A 14273-nucleotide genomic window follows, 5' to 3' on the forward strand; every position below is an offset into this window, starting at 1 on the left:
AAATCTTTTTATATTTAGTTATAACACTTTCATGACATGAATTTGAGGTTTGACAGGTTAACCTGATTTGGCGGGTTAACCCGGTTGATTCAGATTTTTTTATTTTTCCTCATATTTTTTTTATTTAGTTTGTTAATATTAAATATTTTCTATTTAATTATCAGACTTTCATGACATAGATTTCAGGTTTGACGGGTTAACCCAATTTATTCAGATTTTTTTTATTTTTCTTCGTTAGTTTTTTTCTTCCTGTATGTTTTTTTTCTTTGCTTTTTTCCTTTTTAATTAATCTTCCTTTTTAATTTATTTCATTAATAATAAATTTTTTTTTCTATTTAGTTATTACACTTTCATGACACGAATTCCAGGTTTGACACGTTAACCCGGTTGAATCGGATTTTTTTTCTTTTTCCTCATTAGTTTTGTTCTTTTGATTTCATCTTTTAATATTGTATGCAGTCCACAATGAAAAGGCTGAAGCCTTTAGTTTTTTTTTTTGCTTTTTTTTATTCCTTTCACTGTAGACTGCACAGTGCAGCCCACGGTGAAAAAAGGCTGATGCTTTTTTTTTTCTTTTTAATTAATTTTTTTATTTAGTTTGTTGATATTAATTTTTTCTCTATTTATTTATCAGACTTTCATGACACGGATTTCAGGTTTCACGGGTTAACCCAGTTAATTTAGATTTGTTTCTCTTTCTTCATTAGTTTTTTTCTTCTTATAAGTTTTTTTTCTTGTGGATTGTTTCTTTTTATTTAATATTTTTTTATTTAATTTAGTTTATCAATATTAAAATTTTTTCTATTTAGTTATCGACCGATGCTTTTATTTTTTCTTTTTGTTTTTTTGCTGTTTTTATGCCTTTAACTATGGAGTGCACACTGGAGTCCACAGTGAAAATGCTGATGCTTTTTTGTTTGTTTTTTTTCTTTTTAGTTAATTTTTTTCATTTAGTTTAGTTTGTTAATGTTCAATTTTTTTCTATTTAGTTATCAAACTTTCATGACACGGATCCCGGGTTTGACGAGTTACCTCGTCAATTTTTTTTTCTATTTAGTTATCAAACTTTTACGACACGAATCCAAGGTTTGACGGGTTAACCTGGTTTGAAGGGTTAACCCTGTTAATTCAGATTTTTTTCTTTTTCTTCATTAATTTTTTACTTCATTTTGGTTTTTTTTCTTTGTTTTTTTTCTTTTTAATTAATCTATTTAATTATCACACTTTTATGACACGAACAGCCAGACCCACATCCAAGACTATTGGGTCTGGTATTGCAGTCAGACCCACTTAAACTTGGGTCATGCAAGTTTAATGTTATTATTAATATTATAAATATTTGTCTTGGGTCAGGCGTTGCAGCCACGTCCAAGACTCTTGGGTATACATTTGCAAAAAGACTTAATACTTTTAGATCTTAATTTTTTTTGATATTTTTTATGCAAAAACCATTGACCCGCGGCATCGCGCGGGTCATGTAACTAGTTAATTTCTATAAGAGATGCCTTTATGATGGATGATTTCTGCACAATTGTGTTGTTTCATTTACATTTTCATTGAGTCACTTTCTACATGCAACCATTGATTTATTTGATTTTTATCTTGAGAGAATATATGACCTGAGTGCATTTGAGCAGTTAAGGCCAAATGATGAGTTTGGGATCAGCTGGTGACCTGAGTGCCATTCGTACCGTTCCACCACTGTTTACCTGTAGTAACCCCATTCAGCTCTTCTGCTTCTATTCCTCATAGCTCAGTTTGTTACAACACTTTTAGTCACTTATGTACTCGGATAGCAACCATGATTATTGATCTGAATGTTGTGTGCTCTAGCCTTTTCAATTGTTAAGACATCTTAATAGAAAGCTTCTCCATATGGTTGCACATTTTGACCTAAACACTGTAGATTTTTCTTTAACCATTTATACTAGGTTCTTTGTCTGCTCGGCTTCTTAGATTAGTTCAAGTAATCCTCACTTGACTTCTTGCATCATTCCTATAACAACCCGTGACATCTCGCAAGTAATTTACCTAGTCTATTAGATTGTGTTAAGTATTCTCTCTTAGAGTTGTGTTCCCAATCTGCTAGACGATATGGCATAATCAGTAGCAGTTTCTTGACCTTCTGCCATGGTCACTTTATCGTTTGAATGATGTACTCAGATAATTATGCACCTTAATGCTTTGAAATGGGGACAAGCCACTTTTATCCCACTAAACAGGTAAGGATAAAGTATCCGTGTGTAACTTATCTATATGGTTTTGATGTGGTACCTTTATTAAAAAAGTTGAAGTTTCTCCCAATTTTACCGCAGTATTTGCATAGGATAGTCCACCATGCTTGATCTAATTGAAATAGTATTGATCTAGTAGAAACATTGATTCAAGTTTTGCTGTTCATAATTTGTATACAAGTCTCCTCGTGTAACTTATCTATCCACATGGTTCTGATGTGGTCCCTTTATTAAAAAAGTTGAAGTTTTCTCCCAATTTTTCCCCACGACTAGCGCAGGTTAGTTCTCCACCGTGCTTGTTCTAACTGAAATAGGAGATCCAACAAAAACATTGGTTCGAGTCGAGTTGTTAATAATTTGTATGTTGGTCTACACAAGTGAAAACTGAGTAATTACTTATGCTATTTTGTTCCAGATGGTCATTTCTCAACATGTTTTGTTAATTGATTGTTGATGTTTTCATTAGCTTGGTGTGCAAATTTGGGTTGAAAGTTTTTGGCATGAGAAGCTTTGTAGTGATTGCTTTTGGAATCCAAGAATGGATAGTTGTGAGAGTTTTTATTTGATAATTGTGGTTGAGTGGTACCAACAATAAAAGTACGTTATAAAGTACCTGCATATACGTTTCTGGTGTGCACCCCCAACCACAATGCTACTAGGAAATTTATATGATCTGCGAAGCAAAACACTTTTTACTTGATGTGATATTTGTAAGTAACTTAAATTATTTGACTGGCATGTTCTTGAATGCTAGTGGAGCATTGTTTATACCCAAGGACTTGTCTTTAAATGTGTGTGCTTTTTGAAAATTTGCATGAGCTAAATTGTTGATGAAGTTGATATGACTCCTGTAATGGTCTGCATGCATATATCGTTGATTATTCTTCTTATTCTCCTAAGTATTTACCTAAGCTGTAATCTGTTGAGATTTGGATGTGTCCACAAACTAATGGTTTGGACTGCATAACTGTGGATGGTTAGGATAAAAATCTTATATGTTATTTTTTACATGATGATTCTTATACATGTTTATGATGCCTTAACAAGTTACTAATGATCAGGTGATTAAGTAAGGAAGAAAGTTGATATGACGGGGGGTTTTTATGACTATCGATGCTCAAAGTTGAAGTTTATGGACATGAGTAATTACTTGTGTTATTTTGTTCTAGAAGGTTATTTCTCTACGTGTTTTGTTAATTGATTGCTGATGTTTTCATTAGCTTGGTGTGCAAATTTGGGTTGAAAGTTTTTGGTGTGAGAAGCTCTGTAGTTATTGCTTTTGGAATCCAAGGATGGATAGTTCTGAGAAAAAGTTTTAATTTGATAATTTTGGTTGATTGGTACCAACAATAAATGTAAGCTATAAAGTACCTGCATGTACGCTTCTGGTGTCCACCCCAACCACAATGCTACTAGGAAATTTATATGATTTGCGAAGTAAAACACTTTTTCTTTGATATGATATTTGTATGTAACTTAAATTATTTGACCGACATGTTCTTGAGGTAAGAACATGTTTATGATGCCTTATACATGATGATCCTTCTACATGTTTATGATGCCTTAACAAGTTACTAATGATCAGGTGATTAAGTAAGGAAGAAAGTCGTTATGACGGGGGGGCTTTTATGATTATCGATGCTCAAAGTTGAAGTTTATGAACATAATTATGTAGAACAAATCACATTGAGGTAAGAAATCTCATGATTGTGCAGTTTCCATCACAGACTAAAATGAGAAAACAGAGAGCTAGAGACTAATTTCACAACTAATCTGAAATAACAAAAACAAAATTTGGAAGGCCTAATATCCTTTGCTAAATCTGAGATGTTACATGGTTCTTAATTGTAGGGGAAGGAACTAAATGATGTTAACTCATTGGCTGAAGTCATAACACTAACTCTAAAGTGTGCTTTGAGTTGTTTTTAGAAACTTGATTTTAATATTTCACTATAAAAATATTTTTTTGACTAGCTGTTCTTCCAGGTGTTTCTGACAGGATGGATAGACTCAATGCTGAAGTCACAACACAACTCTGAACTGTGAATATGCTTTATTGTTTCTTTATGTGATAAATGACTAGTCTAAGCTTCAGTTTTTTGTTCTTGTCTTTTAATGTATTATTAAACTATTATGGCTTGTAATCAATGTTTTAAATTAATTTATCCTGTCTGATTTTCCAGCCGTTATCCTTGCTGAAATCCTAGAAGATGATGTTTTGGTCTTCCCCCACATGTACTCGATACTTACTGAGATAGGTCATGTTTACATGGTTCCACTTAAGCATTCATCTTTTCAAAAATGACATGCTCTGTTTTATTGGAACTTATAGGTATAAGAGGAGTTTGAAAGAGTTGCATAAAATGCTTCATTGGTGCAATGAGCATTTCAACAGTTCAGCCATGTAAACAAGGAGGCACTAGATCAACATGTAAATCTCACTAGGAAACAGGAGGAACTTCAGACACGGCAAGCTGAACTTGAGGCAAGTGACAAGGTACTACGGTACTGGATTTTAATGGTTAAATGTCTTCTGTTGTACTTATTGTTTTTAATGTGAGATTATGATTTATGTATCTTTACTTCAACGATAAACATAAGCCATAAAAAAATAGACTGAGCTTGAGCCTGATGTGAAAGACGTGCTAGAGAGAATTTCAGAACATATCCAAGCCAAGGTATCAAACTGTAGCAAAGAGAAAAATGCTAATTATTTTTTGGGGATAAAAAATGTTGAATGCTTTTATTTAACATGTGCTTTGCTTTCAGGATGATGCTATGCTAAAATGTAAGGTATCTCCTCAACTAAAATTTTCTACATATTACTACCTAAGCTATAATTTCAGCTGAAAGGGCCTCACTTTAGGTTTTTGTCCTCTACTGTCAATAAACTAATTTATACAGCTAACATGGTCGGTAATAATAAAACACAGTCTAGTAGATGGAGAATTTGCAAATAAGTAATTAAAACATCATTATTTAAGAATTATTTGTGTATTTTGTTACTTAAATTAATATGTTAGGGGATTTTATACCTTCTTTGATTTGACCTAGTGGAGGATTTGGGGGACCTGAATGGACACACATAGTCGAGTGAAATTTGATTTTTTGCAATTTATACAGGTTTCCTTACTCTTGTGGATATGAACTCTTCTACTTTCGTCGTAGATTCAAGGAAGCTTCTGTGGATTTCTAGGTTTTCTTTCCTTCACTTGTTGTTGGGTGATTTTTCGTTTTAGTCCAAGGAACCGGAACCATCTTGTTATGAGAAATAATTGATTTTTATTTTCCACATTAACTGGACACTTCGATGATAAGTTTTTTACCTTTTCCAGATGTTGTACTAGCTACAAATGTTCGGGATTTATTCAAGGTCTATAGCAGTAACTAGTAGATGCCCACCATTATACTAAAAACAAGACCCCTTTGAAAATTTCTAGTTTTATGATGAGCTGTCTTCAAGGTTTATGTGTAAATGTATGGATTAATTGAAATTAGATAAGTATGTTTTGCTACTTGGTATGAGTATGCAATTGAACTTCTTAACTCTATTGTTGCAAGTCCTCGTGCCTCTCTTGCCATTTCCTTTATATTCTGATTTTTTGATTTTAAATAAGTCATCTACTTCAGGAAGAAAATTATAGGCTGAATGCAGACTTCAAAGAGCGAAATGCCTACGTTGAGAGCTGCAGAGCTGAAATCGTTATTTTCTAGTCTCATGAAGGATTCAATAGTCATAAAGCATAGAGAAACAAGCTACAAGAAGCATGTATCCTTTTCTCTTTCTATTTTGGTCAGGCTTATTGAAAGGGCATAGTTTGACTAGACTTTTCTGCTTTTGTAGATCATGGTGAAAAAGAAAAGTGAACTTATTGTTGAATTTGATAAGCTAAGACCACAAGTGTTCTTATTCCTCTGTCGTTGGGTCCTATTTATAGGAAAAATCTCTTGTAGATGTCACTAATCAAATAGTGAGCTTAAAGCCACTGTGACCACGAAACAAGGTGAGGTGGGCACAGAGCTCATTGATCACTTAACACCACAGGAAAAACATGAACTATCCCAGCTGAACTAAGAAATAAAAGATCTTAAAGAGGAGCTTATTAAATTTAGAACAGATCGCATCGAGGTAAGATATCTCAACCTTGTGAGAAGCAACTGTACTTATCCTTAACAGGTATTTGTTCTGTTTCACATGAAGCTTTTGTGGCCTTCCAAGCTACTTCCATATTTATGATCTGCTTTCTGATAGGCCTCTTGCTTGCTGTCATGCATGCCTATATGCTAATGGGTGTATGGTAATACATTGCCCTAAAAGTTTCTGTATATTTGTCGCTAATTGAGGTGGGTGACTTTTTGGAAGAAAATAGTTTATTATCGTTTATTATTGCCACCTGTTGCACTAGAGGTGATAGATTGATGTTGCACTGATGTGTCTTGGCCTCAAACCCTAGAAAAATAATATTACTTGTCACTGAAAAATGAGTAAATAAAAAGAAACGAATTATTCCTCATGCTTTTACAATGTCTATCTGCTATTTGTGATTTATTAAGATACATTTTGAGTATTAACATTAGTTTTTGTTACTATGAAGGCAAAGGTGATGGTACAAATGCAGAATCTGGAGCACATGAAGAAGATTTTCTCATCCAGGATGAGATTTCTAAATCTTGTCTAGTGAACGTGTAGCGTGTAAGTCATTCTTTATGGAGATGCTGAATTTTGCAAGTATTGCAAAAGTTGCAAGTGCTCCATTATACATGCATCCCTTGTTATTGAATTGTTGATTATCTGTAGGAGGAAGAGACAATTTTGCATGAGAGAGACGGCTATAAACTGGAAGAGGGACGTCTTATACGTGAATTGAAAAGGATACGAGATGAGGATGATTCAAGTTTTAATAATTTTCAGATTTTAAATCATCAATATGCCCTTTTAAACCTTCTTGGGCAAGGAGGATTTAGTGAGGTTGACAAGGTCCGAACTTCGGCAAGTAGTTTCAATTGATAATAGAAAGTAGTTTCATTTGATAATAGAAACACTAACCTTTGCTTGTTTGATGAAAATTCTTATATACCATGACAAGAGTATAGATCATTCTGTTGCCAATATTGACAATTGTAAAAGCACATCCTTTTGCAGTGATTTGAAGTGAGAAATTTCCGGCAGGCTTATGATTTGGTCGAGCATAGGTATGTTCCATGTAAGCTACATGGTTTGAATATCTATGAGATTGAGGTAGTTTCTCAATGTCACCGTTTTAAGTTTGTATTCTAATGATTGTTGTTATTCAACAGGAAGGTGCAGGGCATCATGTTTTATCTGCTTTTGTTGAGATTGTGTTGATAATTCCGACAATCACATCCCGGTAATACTTCATAACCTACTTCTTTTTCTTTTCTGAGGTATGGAGTGTAAATAATGGTCCACATCTTATTACGAAAGAAGAAGGATCCTGAATTTTATATTTGTTTTTTTCTTCTTCTAACATATAAGCTTATCTGTATCTTTACAAAGCTTCTCCCACAATGCTCCAGAATTTCTTTTGAATTAGTTGTTCTATCATGAGGCATAATTTTATTTTAGTTCAGAAAGTCAAACTTTGGCCACCATTGATTGGGATAACAATCTAGGATTCTGCCACTATCCTTCCATCCATGCCTGTTATATTTTCCTAGATCTTTTCCGTGCTTTCCTAGGCTGCTAATAAGGCTGTTACATGTTTTGCTGGCAATGATAGTTTGTTTTTAGACTTTTGATGTCTCTTTATACTGTGACTGTGCGATGCTCTTATTAGCATTTCTTTAATGGGTGCTGGTAAGGATTATGAACATTAGTTTTATCAATAGTGATGCACATCTGTAAACACCCAAAGGAAAATATATATATATATATTTAGAGAGAGAGGGATGATGATGGATGCAGTTTTCGCTGCTGATGCAGAAATCGGCAGCGATGCAGTTCCGCTGCCGATTCTGGATCGGCAGCGACACAGTTTTTGCTGCCGATGCAGAAATCGGCAGCGACACAGTTTCGGCAGCGACACAGTTTTTGCTGCCGATGCAGAAATCGGCAGCGATGCAGTTTTTGCTGCCGATGCAGAAATCGGCAGCGATGCAGTTTTTGCTGCCGATTTCTCAATGAACAGTGACGCAGAGCTGGGAGGGAGGGGTAAAACTGGTTTTAGATAAACCAAACAAGGATAAGGACACACCTAAACCAACCCCCAAACAACCCATTTCATTGGATGGGTAGTATAAATACAAAGAGGGGAGAGAGAATGACCCATCTCCTTCCAAATTCAGCAGCTGCATGCCGTTCTTCCCTTCCCCTTTCACAACAGAAACGTAAATCAGACCAGTAGAGATTACTTTGTGAACTTGTGAGGGAGAGATGAGACCTTGAGAGAGGAGTGGGCAGCTGCATAGAGGAGAGGCAAAGGAGAGCCGGAAAAAAAAATAAAAGAAGAAGGAGAACCAGCAGCTGAATAGTGTCAAACCTTCCTCAAACTTAGTTAAATTCAGAAGGTATGGGTCATGAAACTCTCTTCCTCTCCCCCGTAAGATCAAAAAACGAAAATAAAGAAGAAGAAAAAAAAAAAAAACCCTAAGAAAAGAATTGATCTAAGACCTAAGCCAGCTGTGAAGGAAGCTGAAATTAACCAAGAGAACAAGCAAACAAAAGTGAAATAAAGTCAATTTCAGAACATCTAACAAATCATGGTAGAGGGCCGGCTTTAACTAGGGGGAATTAATGTGTTCTGCTGTGATGATTGTTGCTGGAATTAATGTGTTCTGCTGTGATGTTGTTGCTGGAATTAATGTGTTCTGCTGTGATGATTGTTGCTGGAATTAATGTGTTCTGCTGTGATGATTGTTGCTGGAATTAATGTGTTCTGCTGTGATGATTGTTGCTGGAATTAATGTGATGTTGTTGCTGGAATTAATGTGTTCTGCTGTGATGTTTGTTGCTGGAATTAAGGTGTTCTACTGTGATGATTGTGCTGAAATTGATGCTCCCGATTATGGGTTGCGCAGCGAAATTCTGTTTCGCTGCCGCAACTGAACCTGCTGCAGCGAATTAATATTCGCTGCCTAGTTGTGTGTTGCGCAGCGAAATTCTGTTTCGCTGCCGCACCTGAACCTGCTGCAGCGAATTAATATTCGCTGCCGAGTTGTGTGTTGCGCAGCGAAATTCTGTTTCGCTGCCGCAACTGAACCTGCTGCAGCGAATTAATATTCGCTGCCGAGTTGTGTGTTGCGCAGCGAAATTCTGTTTCGCTGCCGCAGCTGAACCTCCTGCAGCGAAGTGATATCCGCTGCCGAGTTGTGCGTTGTGCAGCGAAACTGTGGCGCCAACAGCGGTGCAGTTCTCGCTGCCGAACTGGCAGCCCGCAGCGAACCAGTTCTCGCTGCCGAATTGGGCAGCCCGCAGCGAACCGGTTCTCGCTGCCGATTCCTACAATAAGCCTCCTAGGCAGGAATGACTTAAATGCTAATAACAATTTCATGATATGATGGTGTAAAATAGGGAACACTTTAATGTGAACATGTGAACTATTGAAATAAGTGTGATGATGAATGTGATTCAAAAATAAAATAAATACAACTGTGCTGATTTGTGACCATTGATGTCTCAGGTGGTGCAGTCGGGATTGGACCATCATCAAGACAGGAACGACCCACAGGTGGAACAGGTAGGTGACTTGCACCTTTCTTTTTCATACGTTGATCCTTAGAACATTTTAACTTGAGTACTACCATATTGTTAGAACCGATATTAAATTGTCGAACGCTTAATTGTTGATAAAAGAGTGATTAGCTTCGGCTAATGGCATCCGAACGGATGGCCGGGACAAAGAGTGATTAGCTTCTGCTAATGGCATCCGAACGGATGGCCGGGACAAAAGAGTGATTAGCTTCGGCTAATGGCATCCGAACGGATGGCCGGGACAAAAGAGTGATTAGCTTCGGCTAATGGCATCCAAACGGATGACCGGGACAAAGAATGATTAGCTTCGGCTAATGGCGTCCGAATGGATGGCCGGGTTAAAAAGGGATGATTTCGCTGCCGATTGTGGATCGGCAGCGACGCAGTTCCGCTGCCGATTCTGGATCGGCAGCGACACAGTATTCGCTGCCGATACAGAAATCGGCAGCGACCTAGTTTCCGCTGCCGATACAGAAATCGGCAGCGACGCAGTTTCCGCTGCCGATTGTGGATCGGCAGCGATGCAGTCTTCGCTGCCGATACAGAATTCGGCAGCGACCCAGTTTCGCTGCCGATTCCTTGATCGGCAGCGATGTAGTTTCGGCTGCCGATTTTAGGATTGGCAGTGACGCAGCTATTGCTATGGAATCCGGATGGATAGCCGGGACAAATAAACGACTAGTTTCGGCGAATGGCATTTGAAAACTTGTGTATCTATATGTACTACTAATTGTTACATCAAATACATGAAGAAATTATAAATGTTAATGCTTATTTAATTGCTAGGCCGTTAGTTACCAATATTATTATTATTATTAAGTATTTGTTTTCTCTTAAATGTTTTGTACTGCTGCAGGGACGTCACACCAACAAGATGTCTAGGATACCCGATACATGGGAACCTACTTTTGCAAAGAATTAAGTAGATGCATTCGAACTCACAATGTATTTTGTAGGGATCAATGTACTGAATGTATAACTTTTATTAGACCCTTTTTGTTTAAAATTTTGTGATGGCTATTAGTAGTATAAGAATGCAAACTCATGTCCATGTATATATATTTTTAATATGAATTTCAAATCATGCAACACTAATATTATGTGTTTGTGTAAGATTCGCTTTTGAATGAACTGTTGATTGTATGGGTTGTATTTTGATGATGTAAGGATTCAAGTTCTTTGATTACCGGCACCAGGTGTATTAAATATATATATAAAAAAAAAAATTTACTATTGTTGGGCTTAGAAATCCGAGTTGTTATAGTTGGTATCAGAGCCCTTGGTATGGATCCTGAGGATCATTAATAAATGTGTTGTTGCGATGAATTTCAGGATGGTACGCACCCGACAAGGGACACAAACTGAGCCGCCCTCCTTAGAAAGGAGGGGCATGAACCGAGGTGCCCAAGGTTGGCAAGACGAAGATCTAGATGATACGGCATCTCATGCTCCGATAATACCGCCCGAAACCTTGCAGGGGGAAGATACGATGGCAGGAGAAGGCCCGAGGCCTCATCAGACAGAGGGAACACCCTCAGTCGCAATGGAGCAGCGAGAAAGACCAGAAGCACAGCCATCTACTGTTCCAACTGGTGTGCCCCCACAATATGTAGATGCAGGACTCCTTGTACAAATAGTTAAAGCAGTGATGGAAGGCATGGCTAATTCAGCAGCACAAACAACCCCTACCACTCAGAATCCACCAGCAGCCCCTACGACCAGCATGACCATGGATAATGTGGTACCACTGGTGCGACTAGTCAAGAGTATGAGGGAAATGGGCTGTGAACCGTATATGGGGGAACAAGATGCAGAGATAGCTGGAAGATGGATCAGGAAGGTAGAAAAGACAATGATTCAAATAAGCATACCCGAGGGTTTGAGGGTAAATTGTGCATCCCAGTTACTATCTGATAGGGCCATGACATGGTGGGAAACAGTTCAGCTGAGGCGTGCGACTGAGACCCTAACTTGGAGTGATTTCAAGACAGAGTTTGAGAATCAGTTTTATTCCAAGTATCATCGCAAGGTGAAAGAACAAGAGTTCTTGGCATTAAGACAGGGTGATATGTCAGTATTGGAGTACGAAAGGAGATTCCATGACCTCTCATTGTTCGCCCCACATTATGTGCCGACAGAGGAACATATGATTGAAAAGTTGAGAGATGGTTTACGACAGGATTTGAGACAAGGATTGATCGCCTTGCGATTTAAATCGGTGAGGGAGTTGATTGAGGCTGCACAAGCTCTGGAGGCATGTATTGGAGAAAGCCAAGGGGGGTATCAGAGTATAAGCAAAAAGAGAGATGGGGACTATTTCAGCGGCAGACCACCGCACCCGAAGAAAGGAAAAAGTGGAGTGTTTGAGCAGCACGGAAAGAAGGGGAGTTTGATATTACCGCCTCACCAACAGTCAAGTGGGAGAATGATGGCGGGACAGTCTCACTTGAGGGCAAACTCTTCAACTGGGACCGGTGACCGCAGGGGAGTTGACTATCCTTTTTGTGAAAAATGTGGACAAAAACACCCTGGGGACTGCTCAGTTTCCCCTGGGCGATGCTTTGTGTGCAGAGGAGAGGGTCATAGGTGGAGGAACTGCCAGTATCTTAGCCAAGGGTGTCATTACTGTGGTGGGAAAGGTCATTACAAGAGGGACTGCCCCAAAAGGAACACCGGACAAGTACAGAGCTATAGACAGCCTAGTCAGAGCCACCAGCAGTCAGTCACCGTTAATAGGCCAGTGAGATCTTCTCAATCAGGGGCAAACTCCAGTCGAGGGAAGCCGAGGGCACAAAATGATCGGACCCCAGGGAGGGTCTTCCACCTGACACAGGAGGAGGCCAGGGCTGCATCGGATGTGGTGGCAGGTACACTACTGTTGAATGATTTTAATATGCATGTATTGTTTGATCCGGGTGCCTCCCACTCGTTCATTGCTAAGAGAAGTATCACTAAATTGAGAAAGGAAGTAGAAATAGTAGAGAAGGGGTTTGTAATTGGAACTCCAATGGGAAACATGGTTGAAACAAATATTGTATATGTGGATGTGGGGGTTAGTTTATCCGGGTATGAAACAGAAGTAGACTTGATTCCCTTAGAGCTGCATGATTTTGACATAATACTAGGCATGGATTGGTTGAGTAAATACAAGGCACTAATAGACTGTTATGCTAAAACTGTTACTTTCTAAACACCTAAGGGCGAGAAAATGACTTTTGAAGGAGAGAGATTTCCCAAACTGAATGCTCTAATATCGATGGTAACAGCCCAAAAACTGTTAAGAAAGGGATGTATGGGATACCTCGCATACATCTTAAACTCTGATGATGAAGGTCCACGATTGAAGGATATTCTTGTGGTGAAGGATTTCCCAGATGTGTTTCCAGAAGAACTACCAGGACTACCCCCGGAGCGAGAGGTAGAGGTGTCTATAGACACTTTTCCTGGAGTCCCACCCATAGCCCAACAACCGTATCGGATGGCTCCAGCAGAACTGAACGAGTTAAAGACTCAATTACAGGAATTATTAGACAAGGGGTTCATACGACCCAGTAATTCTCCTTGGGGAGCACCGGTCCTATTTGTAAGAAAGAAAGATGGAACCCATAGGCTTTGTATTGACTATCGACAGTTGAACAAAATAACAATGAAAAACAAGTATCCGTTACCTCGGATAGATGATTTGTTCGACCAATTAAAGGGAGCGAGGGCATTCTCGAAGATAGATCTGAGATCAGGGTACTATCAGATGAAGATTAAAGAAGCGGATGTAGCAAAGACCGCATTTAGAACTCGTTACGGACACTATGAATTTTTGGTGTTACCATTCGGGTTGACGAACGCCCCAGCTCTCTTCATGGATTTGATGAATCGGGTTTTCCAACCATACCTGGATAAGTTTGTGGTGGTATTCATTGATGATATACTGGTGTACTCGAATTCTTTCAAGGAACACGAAGAACACTTGAGACAAACCTTACAAACCTTGAGAGATCACCAGTTATATGCAAAATTGAGTAAATGTGAATTTTGGCTGAAAAGGGTGACGTTTTTGGGACATGTCATTTCAGCTGAAGGTGTTTTTGTCGACCCTCAAAAAGTCGAAGCAGTCTTGAAATGGGAAAGACCGACTTCAGTCACTGAAATACGTAGTTTCCTGGGACTTGCAGGATACTATCGGAGATTTATCGAAGGTTTTTCCCTGATTGCAACCCCTTTGACCCAGCTAACTAGGAAGGATAAGAAGTGGGTGTGGTCGGAAGAATGTGAGGCTAGCTTCCAAGAATTGAAGAGGAGGCTCACCACTGCTCCAGTCTTAACTCTCCCCT

At 38.4% G+C, this 14273-nt stretch overlaps 2 long non-coding RNA genes across 2 annotated transcripts; both read left to right on the plus strand.

Annotated features, from left to right (window-relative positions):
* Positions 1–2299: 2299 nt before the first annotated feature.
* Positions 2300–7105, plus strand: LOC133671301 (uncharacterized). The gene is made up of 2 exons (XR_009834276.1): positions 2300–6927; positions 7033–7105. It is a non-coding gene; the product is annotated as an uncharacterized LOC133671301 (long non-coding RNA).
* A 108-nt stretch (positions 7106–7213) lies between these two features.
* On the plus strand, positions 7214–9940 carry LOC133671304 (uncharacterized). Its single transcript, XR_009834281.1, has 3 exons — positions 7214–7427; positions 7533–7603; positions 9875–9940. It is a non-coding gene; the product is annotated as an uncharacterized LOC133671304 (long non-coding RNA).
* The last annotated feature ends 4333 nt before the right edge of the window (positions 9941–14273 follow it).

The sequence above is a fragment of the Populus nigra genome, chromosome 13 (genome assembly GCF_951802175.1).
Source record: "Populus nigra chromosome 13, ddPopNigr1.1, whole genome shotgun sequence".
Classification (NCBI taxonomy): Eukaryota; Viridiplantae; Streptophyta; class Magnoliopsida; order Malpighiales; family Salicaceae; genus Populus; species Populus nigra.